General features: G+C 45.8%; 1 long non-coding RNA gene across 3 annotated transcripts; it reads left to right on the top strand.

Moving 5' to 3' along the window:
* The first annotated feature begins 658 nt into the window (after positions 1 to 658).
* Positions 659 to 19,729, top strand: LOC141166560 (uncharacterized). 3 transcript variants are annotated; one of them, XR_012251326.1, is made up of 5 exons: positions 659 to 1,405; positions 2,394 to 2,466; positions 13,813 to 13,950; positions 15,978 to 16,103; positions 18,835 to 19,729. It is a non-coding gene; the product is annotated as an uncharacterized lncRNA (long non-coding RNA). The 3 variants fall into 3 exon arrangements; XR_012251327.1 differs by having other exon boundaries at positions 13,813 to 13,935; XR_012251325.1 differs by lacking the exon at positions 13,813 to 13,950.
* Positions 19,730 to 22,145: the final 2,416 nt, after the last annotated feature.

The following is a 22,145-nucleotide window of genomic DNA, read 5'->3' on the forward strand; positions in this document are numbered from 1 at the left end:
AGAATCTATGGGCTCCTGTCAGGTATATATTATTGGAGGCAGCAGAATCTATGGGCTCCTGTCAGGTATATGTTATTGGAGGCAGCAGAATGTATGGGCTCCTGTCAGGTATATATTATTGGAGGCAGCAGAATCTATGGGCTCCTGTCAGGTATATATTATTGGAGGCAGGAGAATGTATGGACTCCTGTCAGGTATATATTATTGGAACCAGCAGAATCTATGGGCTCCTGTCAGGTATATATTATTGGAGCCAGCAGAATCTATGGGCACCTGTCAGGTATACATTATTTGAGGCAGCAGAATCTATGGGCACCTGTCAGGTATACATTATTGGAGGCAGCAGAATGTATGGGCCCCTGTCAGGTATATATTATCGAAGGCAGCAAAATGTTTGGGCTCCTGTCATGTATATATTATTAGAGTCAGCAGAATCTATGTGTAACACCTGCACAGGGAATTGTCAGGGCAGCTACTGGTATACTGGAACTTACAGACACTAACAAGTGCATTGCAGCTGCTGTTAAACAGGGACCTACGGACATTAACCGTTTTTCCCTTGAGCTGCAGTGGACTACAATTCCCAGGGACCCTTGTTTCAGTCAGATGACACAGCCTGGAAGGATAGATGGAGAGAGAGTGGATTGGATGAGGAGGGACTTGTGGGAGGGAGCTGGGCAGGAAGTGAAAGTGAAAGTTCAGAGAAAAAAGAGCGTGGCAACTTGCTGTGAGGCACGGAGCAGTGTGGATCTGCATTTCTCTACGCTGCCGAGTGTGGCGGTCCCCTCTGAGATACTCGCGCTGCTGGAGAGAGTGCGGTCTTGTCACCCTCTGAAGCAAGTTACATCATGGACTCGAAGAGTTCTACCTGCCCTCCCACCGTATTAAGGCCTGAATCCTGCCGCCCCCAGCTGCTGTCCAGAGAACCATCCGACCGTTTGAGACACACAGTGAGTGCCCTTCTGAGACTTGTGGTTCTATCAGTGCTGTTTACAGTGAGTACACTTCAACCCAGACTATTGACATTAATATTCATTTAAGTGCACCAACTGTTCTAATTTGCGCGCCAACATCCACGGCAACTGGGCCCCAACGTTTGGACTGAGTTAATACAAAAAAGGAAAACCTGCTACATTATATTTGCAGAGTCGGAGTAGAAGTAGGTTGTGATGTGTATATGACTTTTATAGAGCATCGTATTGTGTGTTATTCCTTTAAACCCACCTCAATTCGGCTGCATAGCAATAAACCTGTTAAACAGTTTTACTCCTGTTCCCTGTGAGTATGTACTGATCTGTGGTAGGGGCTTCCCGAATCAGCCCCTGGCAGAAGATAACAGTCCTTCTGCAGTCCCAGAGAGAGAGCTCCAATCAAGATTCGGGTGAAGGCACTGCGCCCTAGAGAGGTGAGACCCCCCCATAACACCCAGTGTACCGTGGTAGCACTAAAGGGGTGTTAAATATGGGCTCCTGTCAGGTATATATTACTAGAGGCAGCAGAATCTATGGGCTCCTGTCAGATATATATTATAGGAGCCAGCAGAATGTATGGGCTCCTGTCAGGTATATATTATTGGAGGCAGGAGAATGTATGGGCTCCTACCAGGTATATATTATTGGAGGTAGCAGAATCTATGGGCTCCTGTCAGGTATATATTATTGGAGGCAGGAGAATGTATGAGCTCCTGGCAGGTATATATTATTGGAGGCAGCAGAATGTATGGGCTCCTGTCATGTATATATTATTGGAGGCAGCAGGACCTATGGGCTCCTGTCAGGTATATATTATTGGAGCCTGCAGAATCTATGGGCTACTGTCAGGTATATATTATTTGATAATCATGCCCATTGCCCAGCTCCCGCCATATGTTGATCGCCAGCCAGATAAAACAAGGCAGCTGGGGGCTGGGATTCGCAGCATGGTAATGCCCAAGCGTTCTTGGCCCCCCACGCTGAAAATCGCAGCCCGCAGCCACCCCTGAAAATGGCGCATTCATCATAGCACCATTTCCAGGTGCTTTACCCGGATCTTCCAGCGGCCCTGGTGGTGAGTGGCACCCTGGGTAATAATAGGGTTAGTAGCAGGTCAGCTTTGTATTATCAGCTGGTACTAAGCCTGAAATTCACGCTGTCACGCCAAATTAGACATAGCCACCATGAATTTCTAGTAAACTGAAAAAAAAAAAGACAGAAAATTGTTTTTTTATTAAAAATAAAACACATTTAGGGACTCCATCAGATGAGCAGGCACAGAATGACACTGGAGCACTGTTACTGTGTAGTGCAGCACTATGTTTCTTTTTTTGTCATTTCATGCAGTGTAGAAATCTTGGGAAAAGTGTGGATTGTGCTCTGGAAGTGATCAGTTATAGCTAACTATGTTATTTTCTGCAGAGATAAGTCCTGCATAGAAGATGCGATATATCGGTCTGCGGCAGATAAAGAACTTCACCTAGAGACATCACTGGTGAGTATGTGTATTACCTATACACACACACTGACACTATATACAGAGCTCCTGTGCATAATGTCACTGGTGATCACTGTATTACCTATACACACACACTGACACTATATACAGAGCTCCTGTGTATAATGTCATTGGTGATCACTGTATTACCTCTACACTGACACTATACACAGAGCTCCTGTGCATAATGTCACTGATAATCTCTACATTATCTGTACACTGACTCTATATACAGAGCTTTTTTACATTTTCATTATCAGTCACTATCTGGTGCCATTATGTGCCATGGTCATGGCGTGGCGGTATTTGTCCCTTGTATGTGGTATTATTCGGACAGTCACTATGTGGTGTTAATATGTGGTCTTCTCATGGTGTGGCAGTATATAACCTTGTACTTGGTAGTATTTGATCACTATGTGGTGGCATGTGTTCTGGTCATGGTGTGGCGGTATTTCTCTCTTCTATATGGTATTATTAGTCTAGGTATAGTGGATTGTTGTCAGTCATTTGTTTTCTCGGATATTAAGAATGGGAACATTCTTTATTTGCAATACATATTAAATACTTGTGTGGCGCCCCTGAGGGTTCAGTCGCCACAGAGGTACTGCACCTCACCCAGAGGTGTGGTGTCTCCTTCTCTCAGGTAAGGAGAGAGTGCTGCCCGGAACCCCAACACCCGCATTCAACACTACACTGCTCCAGGCCGGCTGGAAGGGCCAGATGCATGTGCACAGTGCTGAGCCCTGTCCCTGTCTGGAGTGGGGGGAACCCAAAGGCAGGGGGAACTAGTAGTGGGTGTGGGTGGAGGAAGAAGTTTAGGGGAGCACCATAGAAGGAGGTATATAAAGGGAAGCCATCTTAGGGTGGCAGAGCAGTCAGTGAGAGGAGAGAGTGAAGACAGTCTGGGAGCAGAGTCTCTTTAGGAGCTCTGCTCCACAAGTAGGGCCTAGTGCTAGAGGCCCAGGAGGGGAGCTGAGGAGTAAGTCTCCGTTCTGTTTAAGGGATCCTAGGGGGTACGGCGAGTGCAGGACGGCACCCGTACGCCCTGAATCTGTCAGAAGACAGAGGGATCGTAGGCCGCAAGAAGGGGACCGGCCCCTGGACCAGCCGTGTTTCTCCAGGTCTCGGCTGGAAAAACCGGAGGCTTCTGGCTTTCATAGTCCAGTTGCCAAAGCCTCATTATAATCTCCGTGAGGGTCAAGCAGGTCCGGGAACTCCAGTTAGACAGGAGGGACTTCAGAGCTCGAGAGCGGGACTGTGAGTGGGGAAGCGCAGGGCTGGAGGGAGAAGACCCAGCGTGAAGTCGGTCTAGAGAGGAACACAAGAAAGCGGGGTTCCGTCAGGTGCTCCTAAACTACCTGAGGAAGAGCTGAACCCCTGGTCTGGTGAACGCAGCGCGACGTGGGAGGCTGGCACCCGCGCAGTGTATCAGTGTAACGTATATGAGAACTGTGAGTAAAGACTCAGATGACTGCACCGCACTGCCTCCGTCCATTATTTCAGCTGCGCCATCTTTCCCCCTGCACTACAACGCCCAGCGCAACCAACACAATCTACACTGCCCTGGAGCTAGCTCTTCCTGTGGAGAGCCACATCATCCATGCGGCAGTAACATCAGCTTCAGAGGACTGCTCCGCAGCTGCAGCTCCCTTTGGCCGCATTCCACAGGTGGCGTCACGAACACTTCCTAAAACTACAAACCCCTTACAAATAACTTTCCCCCTTTTCGTTGACCGCCCTGGGCCACGGACCGGTCCAGCCACCGTGATATCCCCCACCAGCATCCATAGGCCCGGCTGCCGAGTACCCCACGGCTCTGGGGGCGCGTCACTTGGATGTTTAACCTGTCCCTATGTTGTGACTACTACACAGCAGCAGAGCTGCACATCAGCTCAAGAGGCAAAAAATAAGCCGTCACACAGCCCCAGATCAAAAAAAATGAGATCACTACGGTGAGCAGAACACGAAAAGTGTGATTTTTTTTTTTTTTTTTTTTCAAACTTGTGAATTTGTTTTCACCACTTAGATACCAGTAAAGGTATACATGTTTGGTATCTACGAACTCGTACTGACCCGAGGCATCACACTGTCATTTCAGTTTTACCATATAATGAACATGGTGACTAAAAAACCCAATAAACAAACGCGTAATTGCACTTTTTTTACAATTTTACTGCACTTGGAATTTTTGTGGTCCTATGTGGTTACCTTTTAGGCGACTTGAGTACGGATGTGGCAACTGCACCCTGAAAGTACAGAAGCCTCCGGTTTCCAGTTGAACTTGGTAATTCTCACTGATTAGGGGCCGGTCCCCTCTGAGGCTCGATCCCTCCACCGCCTGGCAGATTCGGGCATACGGGTGGCCTCCAGCACTGCCCGTACCCCTGGGATCCCTTCTTTGTTCTTGGAGCCTTCCTCCTGCTTCTCTCCTCCTCAGTCTGTCCTGGGCCTCTCTCTAGGCCCTCCTCCTGAGCAGAGCTCCTACAGAGCTCCTGCTCCCTCTACTTCTCCTCTCAGACTCCACTGGCTGACTGGACCCGACTGGACTGTCCTTTCAAGATGGCTTTTCTTTATATACTATCCCTAACAAGTGCTCCCCTGATATTCTTCCTCCACCCACACCCACTATATGGTTCCCCCTTACTTTGGTTCCCCCCACTCCAGCCAGGGACAGGGCTCAGCAGGGAATCAAATCATCTTGCCCCTCCTGCTGGTCTGGAGTGTAGTGTTGGATGCAGGTGTTAGGGTCCCGGGCAGCACTCTATCCTTACCTGAGAGTGAGATACCACACCTTTGGGTGAGATGCAGTACCTCTGTGGTGACTAAACCCACAGGGGCGCCACATACCCCCCTGGTAAAACACAGCACGTCCACGGGCTGGAACAGAGCAAAAACCACATTTTAGACGTACAATTTTTAGATGCATCACAAAGAAGAATCTTCAAACAACTTTTCTTCCCTTTATGGGAGGCACATTACTTAAACGTTGCAGGTTACTATATACAACTTTTTAAAGAACACATTTTCCTTCTTCACACATATAAAACATTTTTCACACAAAACATTCTCAACATGTTACAGCGCGATCTGTAACCAGGTGTCCATTCCACCAATCAAGGTGCAATCTGTGTAACATGAGGGACCCGTCCGAAAACCCTCAACGTAGGCCCTGGGCGTGGCTGTAGGGCATAGGTGATCCAGGTGTTGGACCACGTCTTCGGCCACCCCAAACAGGTTTTTATTCTGAGGTCAGTCTTGTTTTATGAAACCAATAAGGGGCACTTTAAGAAGTGCAACTATTTACAGGGAAAGTTTTTGGCTGCTCACAGTCCTCAGCCTACAAGTTCTGGTACCCTCACCGGGTAATTACGTAAACACACACATAAACAAACTTGCAGTGTCTCTGCTGTACCCTCCTGGGTAACTATATACATCATTCAATTTTAACAGTTCAGCAGTGGTGCCCCCTCCTGGGGAACACCTGGTTCTTACAGGCTGACCCAGCCTGGTCATCAGCCTTAAATGGCGAGGGTACACTCTCCTCCTCCTCCACTACCCTGTGTACACGGAGAGCATACCAACCCCGTTCCCCCTTGTGCCGGGTGTAAGTGACTCGGTCACCGGGGTACAAATTTCGGTCGGGGTGTCCCTGCTGGAGATGGGACTCCACATCCCGCCGATTAACGAAGAAGTCCCGTGCCATGTGGGGCTTTTTTATGAATCCCTACCCGGCCTCTAAGTTAAATTTCACCACGGTCCCCTCTGCGCGTGACTCAGGTGTGGTTGACTTTGCCCTGCGGGCCCGGGTCTTCTCCTCCATGTTCCTCACTTCCATTTCCTCCCAGCGCACCCGCCGGATGTGCCGCTCTTTTTCAAGCTGCCGGAGCTCCCTCCGACAGTACTCCTCCCGTCGGGCAGCTTCCCTTCAGGTCTCCCGGGGAAAACCCATAAGGCCCCCCCCCCCCCAGATTATCCAACAGAAAGGGATCTTCTTCTCCCTGGTGGACAACTGGGGGCTCAGGAGCGGGCAGCAATGGGAGGTTCTGGTCTTCCACCTCCGCGGACCAGTCCCAGGCCGCGCGCCCATACACCCATTCGGGTGTGGGGACAGATGGCTCTTGAAGGGGGCTAGGAGCAGGTCTTCCTCACCAGCGCCTGGGGTAGAAGGCTCCGGGTCCTGGAGCAGAGTGGGGGCGTGCGTGCCCGGGTACGGCGATTCCGCCAGGAGCAGGTCAGCGCTGTCAGCGCCCGGGACAGGGAGACTCCTCTTACCTGCTCCCGCGGCCGCTCCTGTGCTGCACGTTGCCTCCTGGTTCTAGTCAGGCTCCGCCGGGGCTGAGGCGGTGCTGGTGGAGTGCAGTGCGGGCTGCCGCCTGGTCATCATCCTCCCCAGCATCTCTTCCTTCCAGCCGGCGATGGCTGCCTGCTGGGCCTTCTCCACCCGCCGACCGAGTTCTTGCATCTCGGCGTGGAGAAACTCCGCATCCTCCAGGGACAGTTTGTAGACCACCTCCTCTAGGGTGAGAGGTGTCTCGCGCTGCTGCAGGCCACAGGCTGGAGTTCCAGGCTCGCTTCTCTCCATCTTGCCTGCCGGGTGCGTTGTTTGCACTGCTCGAGACTCCGCCCTGTCTCCAAGGTTTCTTCTCTCCTCTCCCCTTTCTGGGGCAGTCCCATGGCTGCTTGCTGTCGGCCACACCTAGGGGCGGCTTCCCCAGACTGATGGACAGATCCAGGTATATGGCCAAAGTTGAAGGGGGCGGATTGCGCTTTTGGCGCCATTCTGGGACCCGGCCCACAATGGGAGGTTTCTTGTCGTCCTTGTTAACGCACATAATGGCGCCCGTTCTTCTGGGGCGGGCGCCACATTCAGTATAGAACACAGTCTCTAGGCGCACAATACCCGGTGATAACGGGTGGGTTCATATCCTGTTCGTGACGCCAAAAATGACGCGCCCTCTGGGCCGTGGGGTACCCGGTGCCGGGCCGGTCGTTGCTAGAGGAGATGTCCCAGTGGCGGTGACCCGGTCCGTGACCCAGGGCGGTCAATAAAAAGGGGTCTATTTACAGGGAAATTAAAGTTCTTATATACAGTTCGTGACGCCACCTGTGGTATGCGGCTATATGGAGCCACCGCTGCGGAGCAGGTCCTCTGGAGCTGTTGTGAATGCAGCAGAGTTGGTTCAGCTCTCCACAGGTAGAGCTTAGCTCTAGGGCAGTGTAGATGTTGCTGTTATGGTAGCACTCGTGGTGCAGTGTAGTGCAGGGGGTGATGGCGCAGCAATAATTTCACAGAGACAGTGGGGTGCAGTCTTCAGGGTTTACTCACAGTTGATAAGTTCCTCAGGTTGCACTTTCCGAATTACGACCTCCCACGTTGCGCTGCGTTCACCAGGCAGGGGTTCAGCAAACTCCCAGGTGTTTCAAGAGTGCCTAACAGGACCCCGTTCTATATGCCCTTCTCAGCCGTCTTCCTGCGCTGGCCCTCACCCTTCTTGCCCTGCGCCTCACCAAACTATGTCCCAAGCTGGTATCCTCGGATCTTTCTGGGCAACCTGGAGTTCCCGGGATCCTATGTGGTTACCTTTTTGGCGACTTGAGTGCGGATGTGGCAACTGCACCCTGAAAGTACAGAAGCCTCCAATTTCCAGTTGAACTTAGTAATTCTCACTGATTAGGGGCCGGTCCCCTCTAAGGCTTGATCCCTCCACCGCCTGGCAGATTCGGGCGTACGGGTGGCCTCCAGCACTGCCCGTACCCCTGGGATCCCTTCTTCGTTCCTGGAGCCTTCCTCCTGCTCCTCTCCTCCTCAGTCTGTCCTGGGCCTCTCTCTAGGCCCTCCTCCTGAGCAGAGCTCCTACAGAGCTCCTGCTCCCTCTACTTCTCCTCTCAGACTCCACTGGCTCACTGGACCCAACTGGACTGTCCTTTCAAGATGGCTTTTCTCTATATACTGTCCCTAACAAGTGCTCCCCTGATATTCTTCCTCCACCCACATCCACTACATGGTTCCCCCTCACTTTGGTTCCCCCCACTCCAGCCAAGGACAGGGCTCAGCAGGGAAGCGACTCATCTTGCCCCTCCTGCTGATCTGGAGTAGTGTAGTGGTGGATGCAGGTGTTAGGGTCCCGGGCAGCACTCTAACCGTACCTGAGAGTGAGATACCACACCTCTGGGTGAGATGCAGTATCTCTGTGGCGACTCAACCTGCAGGGGTGCCAAAGATGTTCATTCAGTTGTTTAATGTGGTTGAAAAAAAGCAGATCACAGACATGGCACAAAACTAAAGTCATTTCAAATGGCAACTTTATGGCTTTAAGAAACACTAAAAGGAATCAAGATAAAAAATGTGGTACTAAGTAAGGGCAATTTTCTTCACACCAAGCAGAGGGAAAAAATTGTGGAATCACTAAATTCTGAGGAAAAAATTATGGAATCATGAAAAACAAACACACAAAAGAACACTCCAATACATCTCTAGTATTTTGTTGCACCACCTCTGGCTTTAATAACAGCTTGCAGTTTCTGAGGCATGGACTTAATGAGTGACAAACAGTACTTTTCATCAATCTGGCTCCAACATTCTCTGATTGTTGTTGCCAGATCAGCTTTGCAGGTTGGAGCCTTGTCATGGACCATTTTCTTCAACTTCCACCAAAGATTTTCAATTGGATTGAGATCCGGACTATTTGCAGGCCATGACATTGACCTTATGTGTCTTCTTTCCAGGAATGTTTTCACAGTTTTTGCTCTATGGCAGGATGCATTATCATCTTGAAAAATGATGTCATCATCCCCAAACATCCTTTCAATTGATGGGATAAGAAAACTGTCCAAAATATCAATGCAAACTTGGGCATTTATTGAAGATGTAATGACAGCCATCTCCCCAGTGCCTTTACCTGACATGCAGCCCCATATCATTAATGACTGTGAAAATTTGTATGTTCTCTTCATGTAGTCATCTTTATAAATCTCATTGGAACGGCACCAAACAAAAGTTCCAGCATCATCACCTTGCCCAATGCAGATTCGCGATTCATCACTGAATATGACTTTTATCCAGTCATCCACAGTCCACGATTGCTTTTCCTTAGCCCATTGTAACCTTGTTTTTTTCTGTTTAGGTGTTAATGATGGCTTATGTTTAGCTTTTTTTTTTATGTAAATCTCATTTACTTTAGGCGGCTTCTTACAGTTCGGTCACAGACATTGACTCCAGTTTCCTCCCATTCATTCCTCATTTGTTTTGTTGTGCATTTCCTGTTTTGGAGACATATTGCTTTAAGTTTCCGGTCTTGACGCTTTGATGTCTTCCTTGGTCTACCAGTATGTTTGCCTTTAACAACCTTCCCATGTTGTTTGTACTTGGTCCAGATTTTAGACACAGCTGACTGTGAACAACCAACATCTTTTTTAACATTGCGTGATGATTTACCTTCTTTTAAAAGTTTGATAATCCTCTCCTTTGTTTTAATTGACATCTCTCGTGTTGGAGCCATGATTCATGTCAGTCCACTTGGTGCAACAGCTCTCCAAGGTGTGATCACTCCTTTTTAGATGCAGACTAACGAGCAGATCTAATTTGATGCAGGTGTTAGTTTTGGAAATGAAAATTTACAGGGTGATTCCATAATTTTTTCCCTCTGCTTGGTCTGAAAAAAATTACCCTTACTGAGTACCACATTTTTTATCCTGATTTCTTTTAGTGTGTCTTAAAGCCATAAAGTTGCCATTTTAAATGACTTTAGTTTTGTGCCATGTCTGTGATCTGCTTTTCTTCAACAACATTAAACAACTGAATGAACATCCTCTGAGCCCAGTGATTCCATAATTTTTGCCAGGGGTTGTATATTATATGGAGGACTATGGAATGCATGATACTATGTGGGGTGCATGATACAATATGGATGACTATGGGGAGTGCACTATACTATATGGATTACTATGGGGAATGCAGTATACTATATGGAGGACTATGGGGTGCATTATACTAAATGGAAAGCTATGTGGGGGCTATAATAATATTTGGAGGGATATGTGGGAGACTTTATACTGTATGGAAGCAATTATGCAGTGTGAAGTTTTGTCTGGAGTCCAGCATGCTGTATGGGGGCCATTATGAAGTGTGAGGCCATTATACTGTATGTAGGCACATAATATTGCATGGAGGGCTGTGTGAGGTCACACTTGAGGGATCATACTATGTTGGGGGTCACCATACTTTTCTGGGAGAGTTGAGGGGTTGGGTACAGTAGGGTCATCATACTGTGTGTGTGGAGAGTACCCATGATGAAATTCACCATGGGGATATCTTAGTGTTTGTGGGGCACATTTGTTGCCATCATACTTTATGGGTGCAATGAAAGGGGAATCTAGGGTTCTAGTATGAGAAAATTACTCTGAAAAGGCTGCAAAGTTTTAAGATATGCTCTTCTGTGACCCCCCCCCCCCAAATATTTTTTATTTTATTTTAGGGGGAGGAGCCAATTAGAACTTCTGCTATGGGGTCCCGTGATTTCTATGTATTCCCCTGAGCAAGAAATTGTAATTTTCATAATTTATTGTCATTTTAATGGTAGTAGAAGTTATATTTTATCATTCATACAATTACTCCCTTTTTCTTCTTTCCCCTTCCCCACAATTTATTTACAATTATTGTGCTAAGTGTGTGCACCCCATAAATTATTTGGGTACTTCTTGCTACAGTAATGACAAACATGTAGTCTGAGTGCAGTTTATGCACACTGTGCGTCTCAGCAGAGGGAGAAGGGTGGCATTTCGATTTGGGAGCGCAGATTTTGCTAGATTGGTTTTTGGGAGCCATGTCGCTTTTCCAGAGCCTTTGTGCTACCAGTAATATGTGGTCTTATTTTTTTGTGGGTTGAGTTGAAATTTTTATTGGTGATATTTTGGTTTGCCAAACATTTTTTGATCATTTTCAGTATAAAGTTCGGTTCACATTTATCCTGTGCTCTACACTTAGAACTTATATTGCGGTTTCTATCTAAATCCCAAAAAAAGTGATGCTGATGAAACCATTCACTGTAATGAGACAGATGGAGTCACCTTAACTCCTTGAGGACTTTGTTTTTAGTGGTGTTTCATCCTTATAGGTATGTACAAAATTGCTGTCGATCACACTTTTTTTGTGCTAAAAAGATGCCTATAATGATTGGACACCATGGTATCACACAGGAACAAATGGTGGATACCATGTTCACTGTTCACCATCATACCTTTTTTTCTCTCCAGGACTGGGAGTAATGTTCTTTTGGACACTGAGTCCTTCTATCTCTTTTTCACCTGTGCAGTCAGAGTACACTGATTAAGGTCCTGTTTGTGACCGAAACGTCTACTTTATTTCTTTACTTGTGTGACTGCAAATACAATTAAAAAATTCTATTAAGCATATTTATGAGTGACAAGTTTCTACATTATATACCCTGGGATCATTGGCCATAACATTTCCAAAGTGACTCCATCTGCTTTATTATAGTGAATGGTTCCATCCAGGGGTTACTCTGAATCTGAAATTTTTAGGGATTTTTACAGAAACCCTGATGTAAGATCTGAGCACAGAATAAATATGAACCAAGCCTTATACTTATTTTTGGAAGGCAGAATGAACAAATAAACAGAAGTACAAGAATTGCTTCTATTTTTTAATGCTGTTCACCATGCAGCATAAGTGGTAAGATGCTTTTATTCTTTGGGTTACTATGATTACAGTCATGTCAGATTTATAGACGCACCAGACCATAAGACACACCCCCATATTTTAGGGTCTAAAATAGGAAAAAATATATATTTAATAAGATGGGGGTCCGTCTTAGTCTGAATCTTATCTGGGGGGCAGAGGAGTGGGGGTCACAGGAGGCAGGGTCCTTCAGGAAGCCGGCGGAAGTGGAGGAATGCTGCAGACCCTGGGTGCGAGAAGGCGGTACTCCATCGGGAAGTTGCGGTGGTGGTGGAGCAGGATCGCAGGGCCCTCCATTCCCTCCCTGGCAGCAGAAGAGTAGAGATGCTGCGGGGCCGGTGTCTGGCTGTCGATGGTGAGGCAGAACGGCGTCTGCTGCTTTCTGGTGGCTGTGGCCATCTTCCTGAAGCCGTGATCTACAGGAAAATGGCTGCCCGAGCTCCCAGTCTGTGCATGCGCCGGCTCGGGCGGCCATTTTCCTGCAGATCTACACTACCAAATTATGTTCGGTAGTCTGCAATTCTTTTGACACAGCAGTAGAGTGGGTTCGGTCTTTCGGCAAGGGGGCGCTCTTGGCAAAAACCAACATTGAGGCGCCTTTCACGCTGTTACCAGTTCACCCAGATAGTATGCACTTGCTGGGTTGCTTTTGGGAGGGAGGTTATTTTGTTGACAGGTGTTTGCCAATGGGGTGTTCCTTGTTCTGTGCATATTTTGAATCTTTAAGCACCTTTTTGGAATGGGTGGTGAAAGACATTTCTGGCATTAAATCTTGCATGCACTACTTGGACGATTTTTTGTTCTTTGGCCCAGTGGGATCGTTGAAATGCTCATTGTTGTTACATACCATGGAAAGTATAGTCCACAAATTTGGTGTTCCTTTGGCAGAAGAAAAAACAGAGGGGCCGGTTTCAGTGTTGAGTTTCCTGGGCGTTGTTATTGTTATTGATACTGGGGCTATAGAATGTAGGTTACCCCAGGACAAACTAGTGGATCTTATGACAGAGGTGCAGAGAGTTAAACAATTACACAAGGTAACGTTGAAAGAGCTGCAATCATTACTGGGCAAATTGAATTTCGCATGCCGCATTATGCCGATGGGCAGGGTGTTTTGTCGGAGGTTGGCAATGGCAACAGCGGGGGTGAGAGCCCCGCATCATATTATCAGGCTGAAGATGGAGTTGAGGGAGGATTTGTGAGTGTGGGAGGAATTCTTAGGATCTTACAATGGGAGATCTTTGTGGATGGAGCCGGTTAATGGCGCAGATGAGCTGGATCTGTTTTTGGAAGTGGACGTACAGAATGGTTTTGGAATTTATTGCCTAAGGAGTTGGGTTGTCAGTAAGTGACCTGAGAAATGGCAAGCACTTGGTCTAGTAAAAAATTTGACATTGCTTGGACCTTTTCTGTTTCCCATCATAGTGTCTTTGGCACTATGGGCTCACAGATTCAAAAACAAAAAGGTAAAATTCCGCAATGACAATATGGTGGTGTCCACGGTTAATCTGCTATCTGCCTCATCTCCCCAAGTGGTTAGGGTGCTACATCACCAGGTTTTGTTATGTTTATCCTTAAACGCATTAGTGGTGGTGGAATTTGACCTAGGTAGAAAAAATCCAATTGTTCATGCAATTTCTCATTCACAGTGGGAGCGATGCAGAACTGTGGAATCTGCCATTCGAACAGCCAGAGGACTGATTACCTCATCTTTGTCAGGCGGGACATGGTTGGCTTATTCTAGCGCTTGGAAAATCTGGGAGGATTGGAAGGTATCTCTGGGCGAGGTAGTTGGTGAGGAATTTCTGTTACTGCTCCTAGTGGGTCACTGTCGGGAAGAAGGATAATCGATGCCGAGGATAAATAAGTTGATGGCAGGGTTAGTGTTTGGTTTTAAGTTCACAGGTGTTAGGGACTTGACAAAATCCTTCTTAGTGGTACAGGCGTTAAGAGGTTGGAGAAGGGGTTGGAAAGCGATGGACAGGAGGCGTCCGGTTTCATACGATTTGTTTTTTTTTAGGGAGGACAAATAAAGGAGGTCTGTTAAATGAGGATGTAGACCTTTATGTGGACAGGATTGAGCTGATCATTCATTCTTCAAAAACAGATCAAGCCGGAAAAGGCTGTAAAGTGGTGATCTTTGGGGTTCCAGGTTCCGCAGTGTGCCTGGTAAAGTGTTTGAGGGAATTCAGGACAGCCAGAGTTAGTGCAGATGCTCCTTTATTGGTACATGCGGACGGGTCGTTTTTGTCCAGATTTCAATTTGTAGCTATCTTTAAACACTGTTTGGAGTCTGGGGCATGTCACCTGTGGGTTATAGCAGTCATTCCTTCCGAATAGGAGCGGCTACCAAAGCCGCGAGGAATGGGCTCAGTGATGATGTAAAGAAGCGAATTGGTAGGTGGGAATCGTCAAGATTTAGGTGTTATGTACAGTGCATTGTGAAAGTATTTGGCCCCCTTGAACTTGTCTACCTTTTTCTACCAGTTTTCAGCTCTTTCCACAGATTCTCGATTGGATTCAGGTCTGGACTTTGACTTGGTCATTCTAACACCTGGATACGTTTATTTTTGAACCATTCCATTGTAGATTTTGCTTTATGTTTTGGATCATTGTCTTGTTGGAAGATAAATCTCTGTCCCAGTCTCAGGTCTTTTGCAGACTCCAACAGGTTTTCTTACAGAATGGTCCTGTATTTGGCTCTGTCCATCTTCCTATCAATTTTAACCATCTTCCCTGTCCCTGCTGAAGAAAAGCAGGCCCAAACCATGATGCTGCCACCACCATGTTTGACAGTGGGGATGGTGTTTTGAGGGTGATGAGCTGTGTTGCTTTTACGCCAAACATATCGTTTTTCATTGTGGCCAAAAAGTTTGATTTTGGTTTCATTTGACCAGAGCACCTTATTCCACATGTTTGGTGTGTCTCCCAGGTGGCTTGTGGCAAACTTCAAACGAGACTTTTTATGGATATCTTTGAGAAATGGCTTTCTTCTTGCCACTCTTCCATAAAGGCCAGATTTGTGCAGTCTACGACTGTTGTCCTGTGGACAGACTCTCCCACCTCAGCTGTAGATCTCTGCAGTTCATCCAGAGTGATCATGGGCCTTTTGGCTGCATCTCTGATCAGTCTTCTTGTTCGAGATGAAAGTTTAGAGGGACGGCCGGGTCTTGGTAGATTTGCAGTGGTCTGAAACTCCTTCCATTTCAATATGATCGCTTGCACAGTGCTCCTTGAGATGTTTAAAACTTTAGAAACCTTTTTGTATCCAAATAAGGCTTTAAACTTCGCCACAACAGTATCTCGGACCTGCCTGGTGTGTTCCTTGGTCTTCATGATGCTCTCTGCACTTGAAACAGAACCCTGAGACTATCACAGAGCAGGTGCATTTATACGGAGACTTGACTACACACAGGTGGATTCTATTTATCATTACCAGTCATTTAGGACAACATTGGATCATTCAGAGATCCTCACTGAACTTCTGGAGTGAGTTTGCTGCACTGAAAGTAAAGGGGCCGAATAATATTGCACGCCCCACTTTTCAGTTTTTAATTTGTTAAAAAAGTTTAAAATATCCAGTAAATTTCGTTCCACTTCACGATTGTGTCCCACTTGTTGTTGATTCTTCCCCAAAAAAATAGAATTGTATATCTTTATGTTTGAAGACAGAAATGTGGCAAAAGGTAGAAAAGTTCAAGGGGGGCCAAATACTTTCACAATGCACTGTACGTCCCACCCGGTTGTGAGTTATGGTGTTAAAAAAAAAAGTTAAACAGAAGTCGTTTTATTTTTGTGTTTGATTTCTTTACAGATGCCTGGTCTCAACTGGTATGGATTATGGGCCATTCGTTTGTGTTTTGGGAGGTGCTTCGAGCCTCGGTTCGGCTGTCGGCCAGACAGCTGGGAATTGCGAGGGAGGAGGCCATAAGGTAGAAAGGTAATTGTTGCATGGTGTTGAGTCAATTTCTCCCAGAATTCCATCGGTTTGTGAGGCTAGATAGAGCACCAGATACAGTGCCTACAAGTAGTATTCAACCCCCTGCAGATTTAGCTGGTTGACACATGCGGAATTAACTTGGCATTGTGACATTTGTACTGTAGATCAGCCTGGAAGTGGGAAATGCACTGCAGCAAATTTTGTTTTTTTTTTTTGTTTTTTTTAAAACGTTAAAAGTTAATTCAGAGTGTCATTTATTATTCAACCCCTCAAACCACAAGAATTCTGTTTGGTCCCCCTAAAGTATTAAGAAGTAGTTCAGGCACCAAGAATAATGAGCTTCACATGTGTGGATTAAAGATCTCTTTTGCCAGCCTTTTCTTACTATTTAAGACCCTCCTCAAACTTGTGAACAGCACTCAGACATGGTCAACATGGGAAAGACAAAGGAGCATTCCAAGGCCATCAGAGACAAGATCGTGGAGGGTCACAAGGCTGGCAAGGGGTACAAAACCCTTTCCAAAGAGTTGGGCCTACCTGTCTCCACTGTTGGGAGCATCATCCGTAAGTGGAAAGCTTATGGAACTACTGTTAGCCTTCCACGGCCTGGACAGCCTTTGAAAGTGTCCTCCCGTGCCGAGGCCAGGCTTGTCCGAAGAGTCAAGGCTAACCCAAGGACAACAAGGAAGGAGCTCCGGGAAGATCTCATGGCAGTGGGGACATTGGTTTCAGTCAATACCATAAGTAACGTACGCCACCGCAATGGTCTCCGTTCCAGACGAGCCCGTAAGATACCTTTACTTTCAAAGCGTCATGTCAAGGCTCGTTTACAGTTTGCTCATGATCACTTGGAGGACTCTGAGACAGACTGGTTCAAGGTTCTATGGTCTGATGAGACCAAGATCGAGATCTTTGGTGCCAACCACACATGTGACGTTTGGAGACTGGATGGCACTGCATACGACCCCAAGAATACCATCCCTACAGTCAAGCATGGTGGTGGCAGCATCATGCTGTGGAGCTGTTTCTCAGCCAAGGGGCCTGGCCATCTGGTCCGCATCCATGGGAAGATGGATAGCACGGCCTACCTGGAGATTTTGGCCAAGAACCTCCGCTCCTCCATCAAGGATCTTAAGATGGGTCGTAATTTCATCTTCCAACAAGACAACGACCCAAAGCACACAGGCAAGAAAACCAAGGCCTGGTTCAAGAGGGAAAAAGTCAAGGTGTTGGAGTGGCCTAGTCAGTCTCCTGACCTTAACCCAATTGAAAACTTGTGGAAGGAGCTCAAGAATAAAGTCCACATGAGACACCCAAAGAACCTAGATAACTTGGAGAAGATCTGCATGGAGGAGTGGGCCAAGATAACTCCACAGACCTGTGCCGGCCTGATCAGGTCTTATAAAAGACGATTATTAGCTGTAATTGCAAACAAGGGTTATTCCACAAAATATTAAACATAGGGGTTGTATAATAATTGACCCACACTTTTATGTTTAAAATTTATTAAAATTCAACTGAGCAACATAACTTTTTGGTTTGTAAGATTTATGCTTCTGTTCATAAAACCTACTCTCGTTTGCAGTTTGAAGGCTCTAACTTATTTGCATCTTATCAAACCAGCTAAATCTGCAGGGGGTTGAATACTACTTGTAGGCAATGTATACTAGTATTCCATATCGAGGGCAATGACTTGGGATGGAGGCCTTTTAGAGAACTAATAAGGGATACCAAATTTGACCTATAAAGGTTATGGGTAATGTTTCCCAAGGTGACCATGGTGTGGTCGGATATTATCCCGAGGAAAGTGTGGCGTGGGGCCAGGTCTGTGGACAGGATCAATAAAGCAATAATTAAGGTCAATAGAGCGGTGGGCCATTTTATGGCCAGGAATGGTGAGGTGGCTGTGCGGCATGCAGACTTGGAATTGGGTGACAGCGAATTCTGGAGGCAGGATGGAGTGCAACTTAATGTGGTGGACCTAGACATGTGGTGTCTAGTTATTCAGGAGGGCATTGAGCTTGGGTTAAGGTTGTGGAGGGACACAAATGTTTGAGGGGTGCAAAACATTTATGTTGGTGGCAAAAGGAGGGGAGGGTCCTCGAACTTGGTGGACGTGGTTAGTGGCGGATTGGTCGGGGGGGACTCGCAAGGTTCTGGACCCCCCAAGTGGAATCTTGTAAGTGGTGGCAGTTAGTGGAACCCCTGTGTTTAAGGGGGTGGAAGGGCTCGTTGGTGGTGGTCTATGTTAGGAATGGCAGGTTAGTTAACAGCTGCCTCTGAGCTGGTGCTTAACGGCTAGAAGTAAAACATTCAGCCTGAGCAGTTAGTTATTTACATACTGCCTGTCACAGATTAGGGGCTTCGAGGACCATCCTCCAAGTTTAATATGTTATACTTGTTGTTATCATTATTATAAATACTGCTGTGGCCATTAAAATCCACCCTGGTGTGTAGTGTGTTTTTTAAGGGGGAAAGAGTGAAAACTGGAAGAGTACGTTTAGAAAAGGGGGGGTGACACACATGACTCGCTTATACCCTTTGTCATGTACTGCACGTTCTCAGAGCGTTTAGCAATAACATATTGTACAGGCAGGAAATCTGTATGTAGCTCTGTGTCACCCTGAGCACACAGATACACAGCGCTGTCTTCAGGCTTCACATCCCGTATATAGAGGACACTGGACTTTCTGTCTTTACCGAAGATCATTTTATACCTGTTTTCTTGTAGGTCAGTGTCTTTTAAAGCACGGATAAGGAATACTGGACCCTGACCAGGAAACATCCTGTACCACAAGACATATTCAGATGAGAGAGAAGCATGGGAACATGTGAGATTCAGGTCTTCCCCAGCAATACTCTCATGTCGGGGGATCTGTATAATAGTAGATGTGCAGAAAGAGCCTGAAATAAAAGAATACATGTCAGTCATATAGCTACTCCTCTGGTAGAAGGCGCTTAGAGTCCTCACTTACACATTAAGATGATGAGAGCAGCTCTTAACCAAGACATCTTCTTTGTGATAAATGAGCTACTATGACTTGTGGCATTAGGTATTTCTCACTTCTATCTGGCACAATCCCACCCACTAAAAAACAAAACTATACTGGAAACTGTACATGAAGTACAATGCCACCTAGTGATCCGCTCACTGTACTAAGGTAAAACAATGATCTGCAGAAACAAGATGAACTGTTTGATGAGACACAAGGAAGCAAAATCTCAAGCTTGTTTAACCCATTCACAACATGGCAATATCCATTTTTGCACTTTTGTTATTTCCTCCCCCTTTTTCCAAGAGTCATACATTTTTTTATTTGTCTGTCAATATGGCCGTATGAGGGCTTGTTTTTTACAGAAAGAGTTTTACTTTTAAATGACCCCATTTATTTTATCATGTGATGTACTGGAAAACGGGAACAAATTTCAACATATGCAAAATTGCGAAAAAAAGGACAATTTCACAACTGTTTCTTGAGTTGTATTTTTACAGCACTCATTGTGCTGTAAAAATGACCTGGCAGTATGACTCCCAGGATCAGTCCAATTGCGGTGATGTCAAATATGCATAGCTTTTTTATTTAAGTGACAAATATTTTTTTTTAAATAAAAAATGTGAAATAAAATGTTTTGCTTATCTGGCCATTTTCCGAGACCATTAACATTTTTATTTGTTAGTCTACCAGGATTTGTGTGGGCTTGTTTTTTGTGGGACAAGATGATCATTTTAATGATATCATTTTGGAGTTGATCTGACATTTTAATTGCTTCTTATATTTTTTTTTTGCAAGGGTAGAAAATTGGAATTCTGGCGATATTTTTTCTTCTTATGGCATTTATTGATTGGGCTAATTAATTTATATTTTGATAGATTGGACTTTTTTAGATATAGAGATACCACATATGCATATTTTGTATTTTTTTTATTACTTTATTTATAATGAGGGAAAAGGGGATTGATTGTAACTTTTAAGTATTGGCTTTTTTTTTTCTTTTTTTTTACTGTATTTTATAGTTCCCTTATGGGACTTGAACCAGAAATCAGTCAACCACCTGAACTATACGCAGCAATACCATGGTATAGTAAAAATCAGAGGCCGGTCTTGAAAAAATCACACAGATCTCGGAGTCATAGTCAGATTGTGGGCTATGGAATCCAGCACCACTCCGGCGTTTTTATAATTTATTTCACCCCTGAAGTGGTAACACTAATGCATGTCATAGTTTATAACATAGTTACATAGTTACATAGTTTATAAGGCTGAAAAAAGACAAGCGTCCATCCAGTTCAGCCTATTTCTTGTGCACTGCAGCTATTCCGCTATTCCTATACCATGCGGTATAGGCCAATTTACATCATTGAGGAAAAATTCACTTCCCGACACCAATCTGGCAGTCAGATTAAATCCCTGGATTAATTAACTAAGCATAAGATGTAATTTTATTGTTCTCAAGAAAGGCGTCCAGGCCTCTCTTGAACTCATTAAGTGAGTTGGACATCACCACTTCCTCTCCCAGAGAGTTCCAGAGTCTCACGGCTCTCACCGTAAAGAATCCCCTTCTATGCTGGTGCAGGAACCTCCTTTCCTCCAGACGCATAGTGTGCCCCCTCGTCTTTGTCACCATCCTTGGTATAAACAGGTCATGGGAGAGATCTCTGTACTGCCCCCTGATGTATTTATACATGTTTATGAGGTCTCCCCTAAGCCTTCTCTTTTCCAATGTAAATAGGCCTAATTTTGACAACCTCTCTGGGTATTCTAGTCCCTCCATTCCCTTTATTACCTTAGTCGCCCTCCTTTGTACCCTCTCTAGCTCCAGTATGTCTTTCCTGAGCACCGGAGCCCAGAACTGTGCACAATATTCTAAGTGCGGCCTTACCAGCGCTTTATACAGAATGTTCTCATCATATGCCCCTATTCCTCTTCTGATGCATGCCATGACTCTATTTGCCTTTGCAGCTGCTGCCTGACACTGGGCACTCCAATTTAATTTGCTATTAACCAAGACGCCCAGGTCCTTCTCCATGTCAGATTTCCCCAACGGTTTCCCATTTAATATGTATGGGTGACTGCTGTTTTTCTTTCCTATGTGCATGACCTTACATTTATCGGCATTGAACCCCATTTGCCATTTTTTGGCCCAACTCCCCAATTTATCTAAATCCTCCTGTAGCTGTGCCCTATCCTCATCTGTATTAACTACTTTACAAAGTTTAGTATCTTCTGCAAATATTGCTATTTTACTATGCAACCCTTCCACTAGATCATTAATAAATATATTAAATAATATAGGGCCCAAGACAGACCCTTGAGGCACCCCGCTAGTAACCCGGACACACCCTGAGCTTACTCCATTGATAACCACCCTTTGCTTTCTATCACTCAGTCGATGGGTCTGCAGTAGTTTGTAACCAGCTGGATCGCTCCAATGTTTGCTGGGTGATCCTGAGGTCACTTCTCAGTATAAGTCTATGAGAGCCAGAACGAGGCCCTCATAGACTTACACTGAGAGCTTGTGACTGTTACCACTGACTTCCGGTCAATCAGAAGCTGCGGTCACAAGATGCCAGACTGATATCAGAGCAGCGCCGTAAAGAGTGGAAGATGGTGGCTGGTAAGTATAGTACTAGGGGGAAGGAACATACATTTATGATACCACACCAACAAAATAAAACCTGCTGGAGTGGTGCTTATAACTCCTTAGATGCTGTGGTCGCTATTGACCACAGCATCTAATCCTGCTCACTTGTTGCTGCTATGTACATGCTTACTGCAGGGCATGAGTTGGATAGGGTAAAGGGAGCCCCAGCATCGCAAGCCCATAGGGAATCCGCCTTTTCACATTCTAAGGCCTCGTTTAGACTTTCGTTTTTCAGGTTAGAGTTTTATCCATGGTTTGCAGGGCTAGAACACGTACTCATTATAATTTATGGGGCTTTTCACTTGTTCTTTTTTTTTTATGCCCCCAATATATTTTTTTGTGACTGTGTCAGCAACATATTGTGGAGACATGTCCGTTTTTTTATTGGCATGACGGATG

This window comes from Phyllobates terribilis, unplaced genomic scaffold (assembly GCF_046119375.1).
Source record: "Phyllobates terribilis strain yellow unplaced genomic scaffold, ASM4611937v1 Scaffold_1__5_contigs__length_1240528914, whole genome shotgun sequence".
NCBI lineage: Eukaryota > Metazoa > Chordata > Amphibia > Anura > Dendrobatidae > Phyllobates > Phyllobates terribilis.